The following is a 10809-nucleotide window of genomic DNA, read 5'->3' on the forward strand; positions in this document are numbered from 1 at the left end:
AAGGGAACTATGAAAAGAACCATCAATATTATCCTTTTCAAAGCACCTTCTTAAATTTATACTTGCATGGCTTTGCAGTGGATTACAGAAATTGTTGGAAATTTACTGTTTTTTGCTGTTATTGTTGGTGCTAGCTTCGTTGTGATGTTTGTTTCGGGGGAAGGTATACAGATCTTGGTTGGGAGAGTATTTGGTCCAGACGCTACAAGACTAAACATTTAAAACTACTCTAACATACACATACATTAAGGGTGTCACGATTTCGATTTTAAATCGAAATCGATCGAAATTAATCCACAATCTCAAAAATCGAAATAAAAAATGGAATCGTCGATGCTGCCACGCCCCCATGTCGCGCCCGTGATGGAAAGTTCGGATCGTTTTACTTACTCTATTGTTCAATCTCGTTCATCAAAATTAACTAATCTTTTTTCTAGTCATTTCAGGGGTTTTAAATGTTATACTTTTAACAGGCAAATTCCCCGAACACATCCACCTACGCAATCTTGATCATATTCTGAATTAAGAAATCATTATAATGCAGTCAAAAATAATTTACAGGGAACATTAATAATTACTTGGCCTTCCGAGTCTTTTGTTCATTTGTCGCGTAACAGAGGCAATGAACGTTCATGATCGACTCATCACGGCCCGGAAAAAAAAACACACTTGTTGAAAGGCTGTGAGTCCTCTAACTTAGATTCTATGCCCGAGCCCGAACTTGGTATTTCCCGTCACTATCCTCGGGCCGGGCTCTTGATCTATAGACGTGCACTCCCAACGCAAAAGAGTGGGGCGCGGGACTAGATTTGATGGCCGAGTGCGAGCGCAGGCGCGGGCATTAATGCACTCACTCTGTGTGTGAGGGAGAATAAAACGATTTGCGGGACTCCCGCAAACTAGAAATATCTATGAATAAAACATATAAAAGCGAATACATTTTTATTTATCTGTTGCAGAAAAGCATCAAGAACAACTAAAACAAAATAGAAACGATTTACAGGCCAGAGTTTCTATTTAAAACATGTTTGCAGCGTTGAGCGATTTAGCCAATCACAGACATTTGTGTTGATTTCTTGAACGCAATGACCAATCAGAAGCATTTAAGATAGACTCTCCTCACCGCTCAAAACGGACTTTTTGTTCAGAGCTGAATTCTGTAAGCTGGCAAATCCTCTAATTATAACAAAGTGTAGGCTATATATTATGAAAGATTCATTGTGCAGTCAGCTTCATTGATAATAACAGAGATGTGTGAGATTGCGATGAACTGATGTCAGCTTTTTAGGAGCAACAGCAACCTGTGCTTCAAAATCAAGAATCGAATCGAACCGTGACCTTAGAATCGAAAATGTAATCGAATCGAGGATTTGGAGAATCGTGACACCCCTAATTATGAATATGTCAAATATAGCAAGGAGACATTTTAATTGTTTATTAATAAAGATGAAGTTGACGTTGCTGCCACTCGTTCTTCGCAGTAGTGAATGTGCCAGAGAGAAATGCACATTTCATACAGATAAGCTAAGCAGAGAGCAGTCCGTTTTCTTTCATTTTGAATTTTTCTGTTTACAATGAGACATTTCAATATAGATTGGAATGGCGGAGGATCAGGTCCATACAGGGGAACAAAAATGGGAAATAACGACTTAGCCAGCGACCAGGGCGAAGCAGACAGTTAATCGGGTGGCCAGGGCAAAGCGGAAAGTTCATCCGGCTGCCCGGGCAAAGCGGACAGTCCATCGGGTGGCCAGGGCGAAGCGGACAGGACAGTCCATCGGGCGGCCAGGGCGAAGCGGACAGTTCATCAGGCGGCCCGGGCGAAGCGGACAGTTCATTGGGTGGCCAGGGCGAAGCGGATAGTTCATCGGACAGTTCATGGCGGAGCTGACCCTTCGGGTGGCCATGGGGGTGAAGACCCTTCGGGTGGCCATGGCGGTGAGGACCCTTCGGTGGCCATGGGGGTGAAGACCCCTCGGGTGACCATGGCAGAGATGACCCTTCGAGCGGCCATGGCGGAGACGACCCTTCGGGTGGCCACGGCGGTGACACTGGGAACCTCGTCTGAGAGACCTCCGCGGCCCCCCTAGCAGGTATACTGCGCCCCCCAAAATCTTAATGGGAAATTTGACAGGTACAAAGATTGGTTCTTGGTGCTTATGAACAAACACTGGCTAAGGAACGGGAACAGTCTCTGGATCAGCAGACGTGGGCGGGACCAGCTGAACGGGCTCTGGCGCAGGATCAGTGGGCTCCGGCGCAGGATCAGTGGGCTCCGGCGCAGGATCAGTGGGCTCCGGCGCAGGATCAGTGGGCTCTGGCGCAGGATCAGTGGGCTCTGGCGCAGGATCTGTGGGCTCTGGCACTTGCTAACTCTGGTTCGAAGACTGGCTCTGGCTCGAAGATTGGCTCTGGCTCGAAGACTGGCTTTGCAGGCGTGACGTGAAGATCTAGGCTGGGCCGGACCAGCGGCGAAGGAAGCTCAGGGCTGGACGGGACCAGCGGCGAAGGAAGCTCAGGACTGGACAGGACTAGCGGCGAAGGAAGCTCAGGGCTGGACGGGACCAGCGGTGAAGGAAGCTCTGGGCTGGACGGGACCAGCGGTGAAGGAAGCTTGGGGCTGGCTCTGGCCCGAAGACTGGCTTTGCAGGTGTGATGTGAAGATCGGAGCTGGGCCGGACCAGCGGCGAAGGCTCTGCGGGACGAGACTTTGGCCAGATGGCCCATCTGGAACCACGCAGTGACATCCGCGGGGGATCGGGCTGAACGTGGCGATCGTGCTGGATGTCTCCCACGGTGAATGAGGATCCACACACCCACAGCGTGCGGTCAATGAATTTGATGAGAGGTAGGTCGAGATCATCCCACAGCAGTATCTGGGCGAGTGGATCGTCTAACCTGCTCCAGAACTGCTGCTGAAGGAAGTACTCATCCCAGCTCCCATCCTGGTAAAGGTGAAGGTAAACTTAGCAAAATCCTCCAGAGTACTACCGTTCTGGTCGAAAATAGTGGATTCCGTGGGGTGTGCGGAAGCGCGGTCTTCGGGCTGTGCAGGATTCATAGCGGTGCTGGTCAAGCTTTCTGTCAGGATACAGGCACAGAGACAGAGGTAAGTGAATCACAACACATGCTTTATTCAATGTGACACAAGTGCAAGGTGAGTATTCAGAGTTCAGGTGCAGATTCGGTGAAGATCACTCCGTGCGGGGCAGACAACAGGTGAGCATATCCTCTTCAGGTTAGTTGATGTCAAGCAGTTACAGTTCATAAATACTTGTCCTTTCTCTTTCAGATGCGGTCGTGAGCAATCAAACTCGGCGTGAACACAGGAAGCTCAGGAGAATACAGGATCTCGGGGAACATGGACTCAAAACAAGATTTCTGGAGACAGCGGAACAGGGGTACAGAGGTTAGTGTTTCACAGGTGAATATACATTACTTTGCAGGATAGCGATGCATCAGAGACTTCAGGAGGTAATGGATCACGGTCTGTTCCTGTTGGAGGCTTGACAATGAACTGAAGTTGTGGTGAGTATTTTATAGAGTTGCCTAATGAGGCTGCTGATTGTGAGAAGGTGCAGGTGATAATACTCATGGAAGAGTAATTGCAGGTGCGCCAAAGAGGATTCTGGGGAATGTAGTGCAGAGATATACGGTGAACCATGACAGGCGGCAGGTAAGTTGAGAATTAAATTTATTTATTACTCAGACTGCACATCTGGAAGGGAACATTTCAGCAGTTTGAAGATATGAGATGTAAACATCCTCAGTTTCGAAATGCAGAGCCTAGGCCTACAACACACAAACATACTCCCGCATATTGTTTTAAAAGACATTTAGGATTGATTTTAAAGTATTATTACTGGTATATAAATCATTCAATGGCCTAGGACCTCAATACATTGCAGATATGCTCACTGAATATAAACCCAACAGATCACTCAGATCATTAGGATCACATCGGCTAGAAATACCAAGGGTTCACTCTAAGCATGGCGAGTCTGCTTTTAGCTAATATGCCAGCCGCAGCTGGAACCAGCTTCCAGAAGAGATCAGATGTGCTCCTACAGTAGTCACATTCAAATCCAGACTCAAAACACATCTGTTTAGCTGTGCATTAACTGAATGAGCACTGTGCCACTGTTCGTCCAACTGTTTGCACTGTATTTCATTTTGTTTTAATTACTCTGATTTCATTTGATTATTTCTGTGTTTTATCTTTTATTCTAAACTGTTTTAATTATTCTGATTTCTTTTGATTATTTTAATTTCATTTTTTGTAAAGCACTTTGAATTACCAATGTGTATGAAATGTGCTATATAAATAAACTTGCCTTGCCTTGCCTTGCCTAAAAGAATGACCTTTATCCCGCCGTATCAATCTCACCCATGCTTTCCTCTATTATTTTTATTTAGAGTCTAAATGACAATCACAGGTATTTACTTGGAGACTGCTCTTAACATAAAGGTAGACCACTCCACCTGTACTATTTGGTCTGTTCTTAAAGGGACACTCCAGCCATTTGCATTAAGCTTTCCATTGTTAGAAATCCAGTCATACTATTGAATGGTCGTGCAACACTCTTTCATTTTTTCCTGAGACGAGAGAAATCCTCTATTTACCCTTTTCACTTCCTCCTACAATGACGCAAAAATCGTCATTTTACGTCATTGTAGGAGGAAGTGTAAAAGGGGGGGATTTCTGTGAAGACTACAAGCACTAGTTCCCACCCTTTCAAACCCGCCCATAGGGGGTTGGACCTAATGCGCTAACAGACCTATCAGATCAGTGCCAGAGCGTTTGATTTTACCGGCAGAAACTTTTTGAAAATATGGATGAAGGTACTGAATACACAGACTGATGCATTGTGGAGGATCTGGATTTTGACGAAGTTATGGTAGAAACGGATGTTCGTGGCTACCTTTATGAGCCACAGTATAGCGACGAGCAGCTGAGGGCTATGGAGGAACCGGAGGCGGCTGAAGCTGAAGCTGCTGCCACCACAGCCGACGAGACGAGGACGAGGAGCCCGCAATGGCTCGAGCTGGGGCAGATTGCAGACATCCCAAGTCTCCCGGAAGTTCCGGGAGTCTCCCGCATATTGATAGTGGCTCCCTGATGGCTGCAAATTAGTTAAAATCTCTCGGAATCTCGAGCTTGCGAGGTCTAAACCGTGTAGCGCGCGCTCGGCAGAGAGGGAGAGACCTTGTGTGTGTGTGTGTAAATGTGTGTGTGTGACTTATGAAGCTCATGTAAAGCCCCCCCCCCCCCCCCTCGTCAACAGAACCGAGCAATATCTCCTCCCCCCCACAACAACTCCGAACAATATCTCTCCCCCGCTAACGTGGCAGGTTCATTGCACAAATATCTTGCAGTTATGCTAGCTACTGTGGCGGCACGGAGTAGTGGGAGTGGCCTCTGCAGAGCATTGCAATGCACTATGGGGATTGTTGTCTACAGTCCACAAGCACTAAAAAGTAATTTTCTGCATTTTATCGGCCAAGAATGTCCCAAATTAGAAACTTAAGGTTAAGTAAATCGGCATTTGAAAAGTCATTGAGCCAGGTTTCACTACACCCAAAGACATCAAAATGACAGCTTGAGTTAGATAGTAGATAGGCTAAATCAGAATGATGTTTGTTTAGGCTTCTGATGTTTAAATGTAACAGTGAATAATTATATATATCATTTAATGATTTTAGGTTATCAGGGTCAAAAACATTACAAGTTGTATTGCCACCCATATCAATGCAGTGCTGAAAATCTCCAACGATATTAAAATCATCAAAACCTATAATATAAACAGTACAGATTGATCATGGAGTTTTCTGGGATTACATTGAGACATTGACACGGCGATAGCCACAAACACACTCGGAGCAACCCATTGCACGCGCATACACACAACACACACACACAAAAGTATTCTAGTACCATTGTGTAAGCAATTTGTACCACGCCACAGTCATCAGCGCCGACTTGCAAAGACAAAAAAAAGGGGAAAAAAAGGAAAAAAGAATATAGCCTCTAAAAATTAAACATAAAATGTCTCTCACCTCTCCACCCTCCTACCTGGAAAACATGGGTCAAGCCTCCTGTAAAAGGGAGTAGGCTATTGGAAACATTAAGTCATGATAGAGAGACTGTCGCCCGTAATCAGCAAAAGTAGAGGCAAACCAATCACCGCTGTCAATGGAGAATGTAAAAAATAGGAACTCTACTTCCTAGCCGTAGCCTACTGGCATGCCATCCTCGTAGCATGGATTTGGGCAAACTATGTTCTTAGGTGTTCCGCGAGGGCAAAGAGACATTAAAGGCTTCTGCCTCAGCTACCGTGGGAAAGTGTTTCCTACCTCCCGACTCCATCTTGATGTAAAGCCTGGCCGGGTACAGCAGGGCCAGCTTGAAACCTCGCTCGTACAACTCCTACATGACTGCTCGTTCCGCTGCTTCACAACCTCTGGAGGATAATCCTCAAACACAAGGATGGGATGGTCCCGGAATTTCAGCCTACCCCTCATGGTCCGGGCATGGCGGAAGATCTTGTCCTTTACCTGGAAACTGAGGAGACGAATGATGACCGGTCTTGGCCACTGGTTGGGTGGAGGTTTAAGTGCCCGGGCTCTATGGGCCCATTCACACTCCACAGGCGAATCGAGGACCCCTCCAAAGACTTCCTCGAGCATCTTGGTGAAAAAAGCTGTCGGTTGTAGCCCCTCCACGGATTCAGGTACACCGATAACCCTGATGTTGTTGCGTCGGCTTCGTGATTTGAGGTCGACCACTTCAGTTGCTAGTTTAGCATGGTCTGTCTGGAGCTTGTTGATAGCTTCTTTGGCAGCTTTCAGGCATATCTCTCGCGCGTCACCTTCATTCACTCTCAAGAATTTCAAGTTTCTCAGCGTGTTCTGTCATGGTAATTATGACACCTTTCAACTTGGTCTCGAGAGCTGAGAGAGTTTGTTTAAAGTCCTCGGAGATGGCGGTTTGGTGAGACTCAAGCAGGTGGGTGAGTGACGCCATGGTGACCGCCTTGGCGTTTGGGTCGGTCTGCACTGCTTTAGCCTTCGGCATGGTCGCAGCAGCTCAACAGCAGATCCGCAAGTTAGTAAATCCACCACTTTTGGATAGGTTTAGGAGCGAGTTAGGTTACAAAGGTGAGGTTAAAGATGAGCAAACATTTGCAAGAGCACGAAATGCAACGTGCTTCGCTTGTTACCACATCACGTGTCTTAGTCAAATGTTAATTTTGAGAATTGACTCCTTAACCCTTAAATGCATGTTCAACTCCAGGTTGCTATGACTGCAACAGACAGCCAATTTTTCCACCTCCTATCTGTATGCAGACTCATCACTATTGTGGATAAAGCCGATGACAGAGGTGTCATCGGCTTTATCCACAATAGTGATGAGTCTGCATACAGATAGGAGGTGGAAAAATTGGCTGTCTGTTGAAGAATGCCTGTTTTCCCATTAATTTTTTGTAAAAATTCTATAGGGTCGCTAACGAACCGAGGAGTGTAATCGAGTGCGCGTATGGTTGGGTTGCGGAGAGATTGTGAAATTGTGGTTAGGTCTCAGCAGCAACTGTTGGTTTATTTGTATAGGTTGTATAGTATTTACAGTCATTACGTTCCTGTGTATATTGCGTGAATGACGGGTGGTTGGGCAGATATTGTGTTTTGTGGTAGTTGGTATGCCATACGGAACCGTTGCCACTGAAACTGCATATTAACGCACCAGTGGGGCTCGACAGCCTTAGTCAAACGGGTTGGCGTGTATGGTTGGGTTGCGGAGAGATTCTGAGATTGTGGTTAGGTCTCAGCAGCAAGAGGGAAGTAGAGGTCAGTAAGCTGGGCTGAGTTGAGTGGGGGACGGAGGGGGGTGACTCTGGGACGCCAGAGTCACTGTCGAGCCCTCTTGAGGTGTCGTGGGCTAGTCGACGAAACACTGAGGACGGAAGGTGCCCACTTGAAGACCCTAGAGATGTTCCCTACTCCGCTCAATCCAGAGGGTCGTTATGGGGGGACCGCACTGTGGTTGCAGCCGTTGTGTGTGCTGACGCGCAATACACTGCAGCTATTAACACCAGACAGAGGGAGATTCACGTCACCAGATGGAAAGAAGCGTAAATGGATGGAGAAGCATAGGTGACTGTAAAGCTACGTCTTAGTTGGTGATTATCTTGGCGAAAGCCGAGTACAAATCAGCATGAAGTTTTAACACCTACTCTCGTGTAATGGAAATTATCTGTAAATGATTTTTCTGCACAACAATATTTTAATCTTTAATGACTGAATAAGTGCAATTCATCTTTATCCCACAAAGTGGCCATGTCTTATACACAATGAAGTCAATTTAAAGGCTATCAACTATTTTTATTGCCACAAAAAACATTAAAAAAAAATCATAAGGTTGTGCTACAAATAATCCATATCCATCAGTTTGACTGAATGAGCTGTACATTTTCCTTTATGTTCTATTTTCAGACGTCAGGAGAATAATATAATGCTTGGTATGTTAATGTTACATGGTATAACAAAAATATCTATGGCAGGAGCTCTTTTCAGTCGTTACTTTCTTTTCTTCCTGATTCTTTTCTTTTTTCCTTTGTATTCCGCTGTAAGAGTATGAAAAAAAGACAACATATACTGCTGAGTAGAATAATGTCATCTCATTGTACCATTTTTGAAAATGCTTATTATTGCGTTCACAGAGCAAACCTTTCACTGATTGTTTACAGTACTCCCATAACACAGGTATAACTGGTCCTGCTCCACCCACTTCAAGCGGGATTTGATATGGGGTCTATGGTGTGGGAGGTGGACGTGATAACAAGGACACTAAAGACCGGAGCCTGTAACATCAATCGTTAAAGTGTCTCTTGAGGTGAGGGGAGTGAAGTCTACATGCACAGCTCTTACTGACCTAGATCTGTTACACTCACCCCCCAAAACCTCATTCCCATCCCATTCCACAACTCCAGTTGGGGGTGCCGAATCAAAGAAGTTCTCTTCTCAGCAGTATGGGCCAGTATGGTAGCTGGACCAATTCTGGGAACCAAGGCCACCAGAAGAACGGCACATGCTGTATTCTGGATTCGACTGATGACCTGCAGAAACAGGGCTACAGAAGGGATGGCATAAAAGCACAGACGAGGTCATTTCTAAGCCAACACATCCATTACCTTCCAGAAGTATATCTGGGAGTTCTCTTCAGTCACATCCGCCTGACCGAAGGTGCGCCATATTGCATTGACTGCCTGGGGCAGGAGTCTCCATTCCCCAGGGCCAGTCGGCCATGACAGCATGTCTGCTCCTTCGTTGCTCCTCACTGAGCGGAGGTTCCTCTATGCCCGTAGGAGGAGATGGTTCGCCAGTCTGTGCAGAGGGCGAGACATGAGACTTTATTAATGGTTTGAGTGAGCTTTTGCCAAAGTTGACCCTGAAGCCCAGGTTCTCCAGATGGCTGAGGAGCTGAGATATGTGGGTGCATAGCTCCCGTTCCGATGGGCTATAAGAGGTAGTATGCGGATTCCCGTCTGCCTCAGAGGAAAGAGGGGAAAGAGCCGCGTCTACACAATTCGTAAACGTATGCAGAGCTAGAGATAGTCCGAATGGAAGGACTATTGGTATGTCACCCCCTCAAACGCAAATCTCAGGAACTGTCTGTGATGGGGGCTCTCTGGATATGAAAGTAGGCGTCTTTCAGATCCACTGATATAAACCAATCCCTGGGGCGAATTTGCATGGTTTGTTTCACAGTTAACATTCTGAAAGGTCGCGCATGAAGAGGGGATGGTCTGCGAGCGAATTGGAGCGAGTAACCTCGTTCTATTATCCTCAAAATCCAGCTTGACACTCCAGGGATGGCCTGCCATGCCCTTAGTTGAGTGGCAAATGGCTGAAGTATTACAGGCTGCGTGACACATTCAACAGCGAAAAGAGGAGGTCGAGGCTTCAGTCTTCTTCGGAGCAGCGAGATAATCTTCACAATGAAATCCTATTGTTTTCTTGATATTGTGTTTCATTACAGACAAACATTAATTTCTCATCATGTTTTTGCAAGGTAAGTGATTACCCATAGTTTAACCATTTTAATAAAAAACATCTGAATTCATGAAAAGTGCATGACACATTGCATTGGTCAATTGTACAGTTTAGCGGTCATATTTTCGAAATATTAAACAAGCGAGAGGATGCTGATTCAGACCAACATCATGGTTGCTTTTATACAACAGTTCAATAAACTGCTTTTATAAAACTGTTTAATAAACAAGAGGTTCATATTTAGTGATATACATTGTGTTGTCAGTTACTTTTGTACAGATCTAAATGAATCCAAAGCAAAAGTCTGTTGATTATTAGTGCTCGTTACTGAATGAATAAGTGCTTTTAAACAAATAAGTTGAGTGATGACTCAATGAATTCGCCCATAATGATGTCGTTGCCACGACTGTTTTATTGCATACAATGGTTCAATAAGCATCAAGTTAATATTGAGTAACTTACATTTTTAAACATAATGTTAGCAGTTACTGTCAATCAAAATTTAGAGGTAATATTAAATATCCATTATAATAAAATATAATACAGAAAGAGCTCATTTACAAGAACATATCAAAACTCTGAAATAACACGGTGAACGTTAAATCAAGAAATTAAGAGTATTTTCACATATATAGTCATGTCTGTGTTAGATTCAAAGATTGTATAAATTCACTTAGAATAATAATAAACTGTGTTTTTGCTAATAAAACTAGTATCAACAAAAAGGTGACAGAAGTTGCATCTGAAATGGCATTTTTC

Source organism: Siphateles boraxobius, unplaced genomic scaffold, assembly GCF_051911475.1.
Source record: "Siphateles boraxobius isolate OS27281-9 unplaced genomic scaffold, OSU_SipBor_1 1, whole genome shotgun sequence".
Classification (NCBI taxonomy): Eukaryota; Metazoa; Chordata; class Actinopteri; order Cypriniformes; family Leuciscidae; genus Siphateles; species Siphateles boraxobius.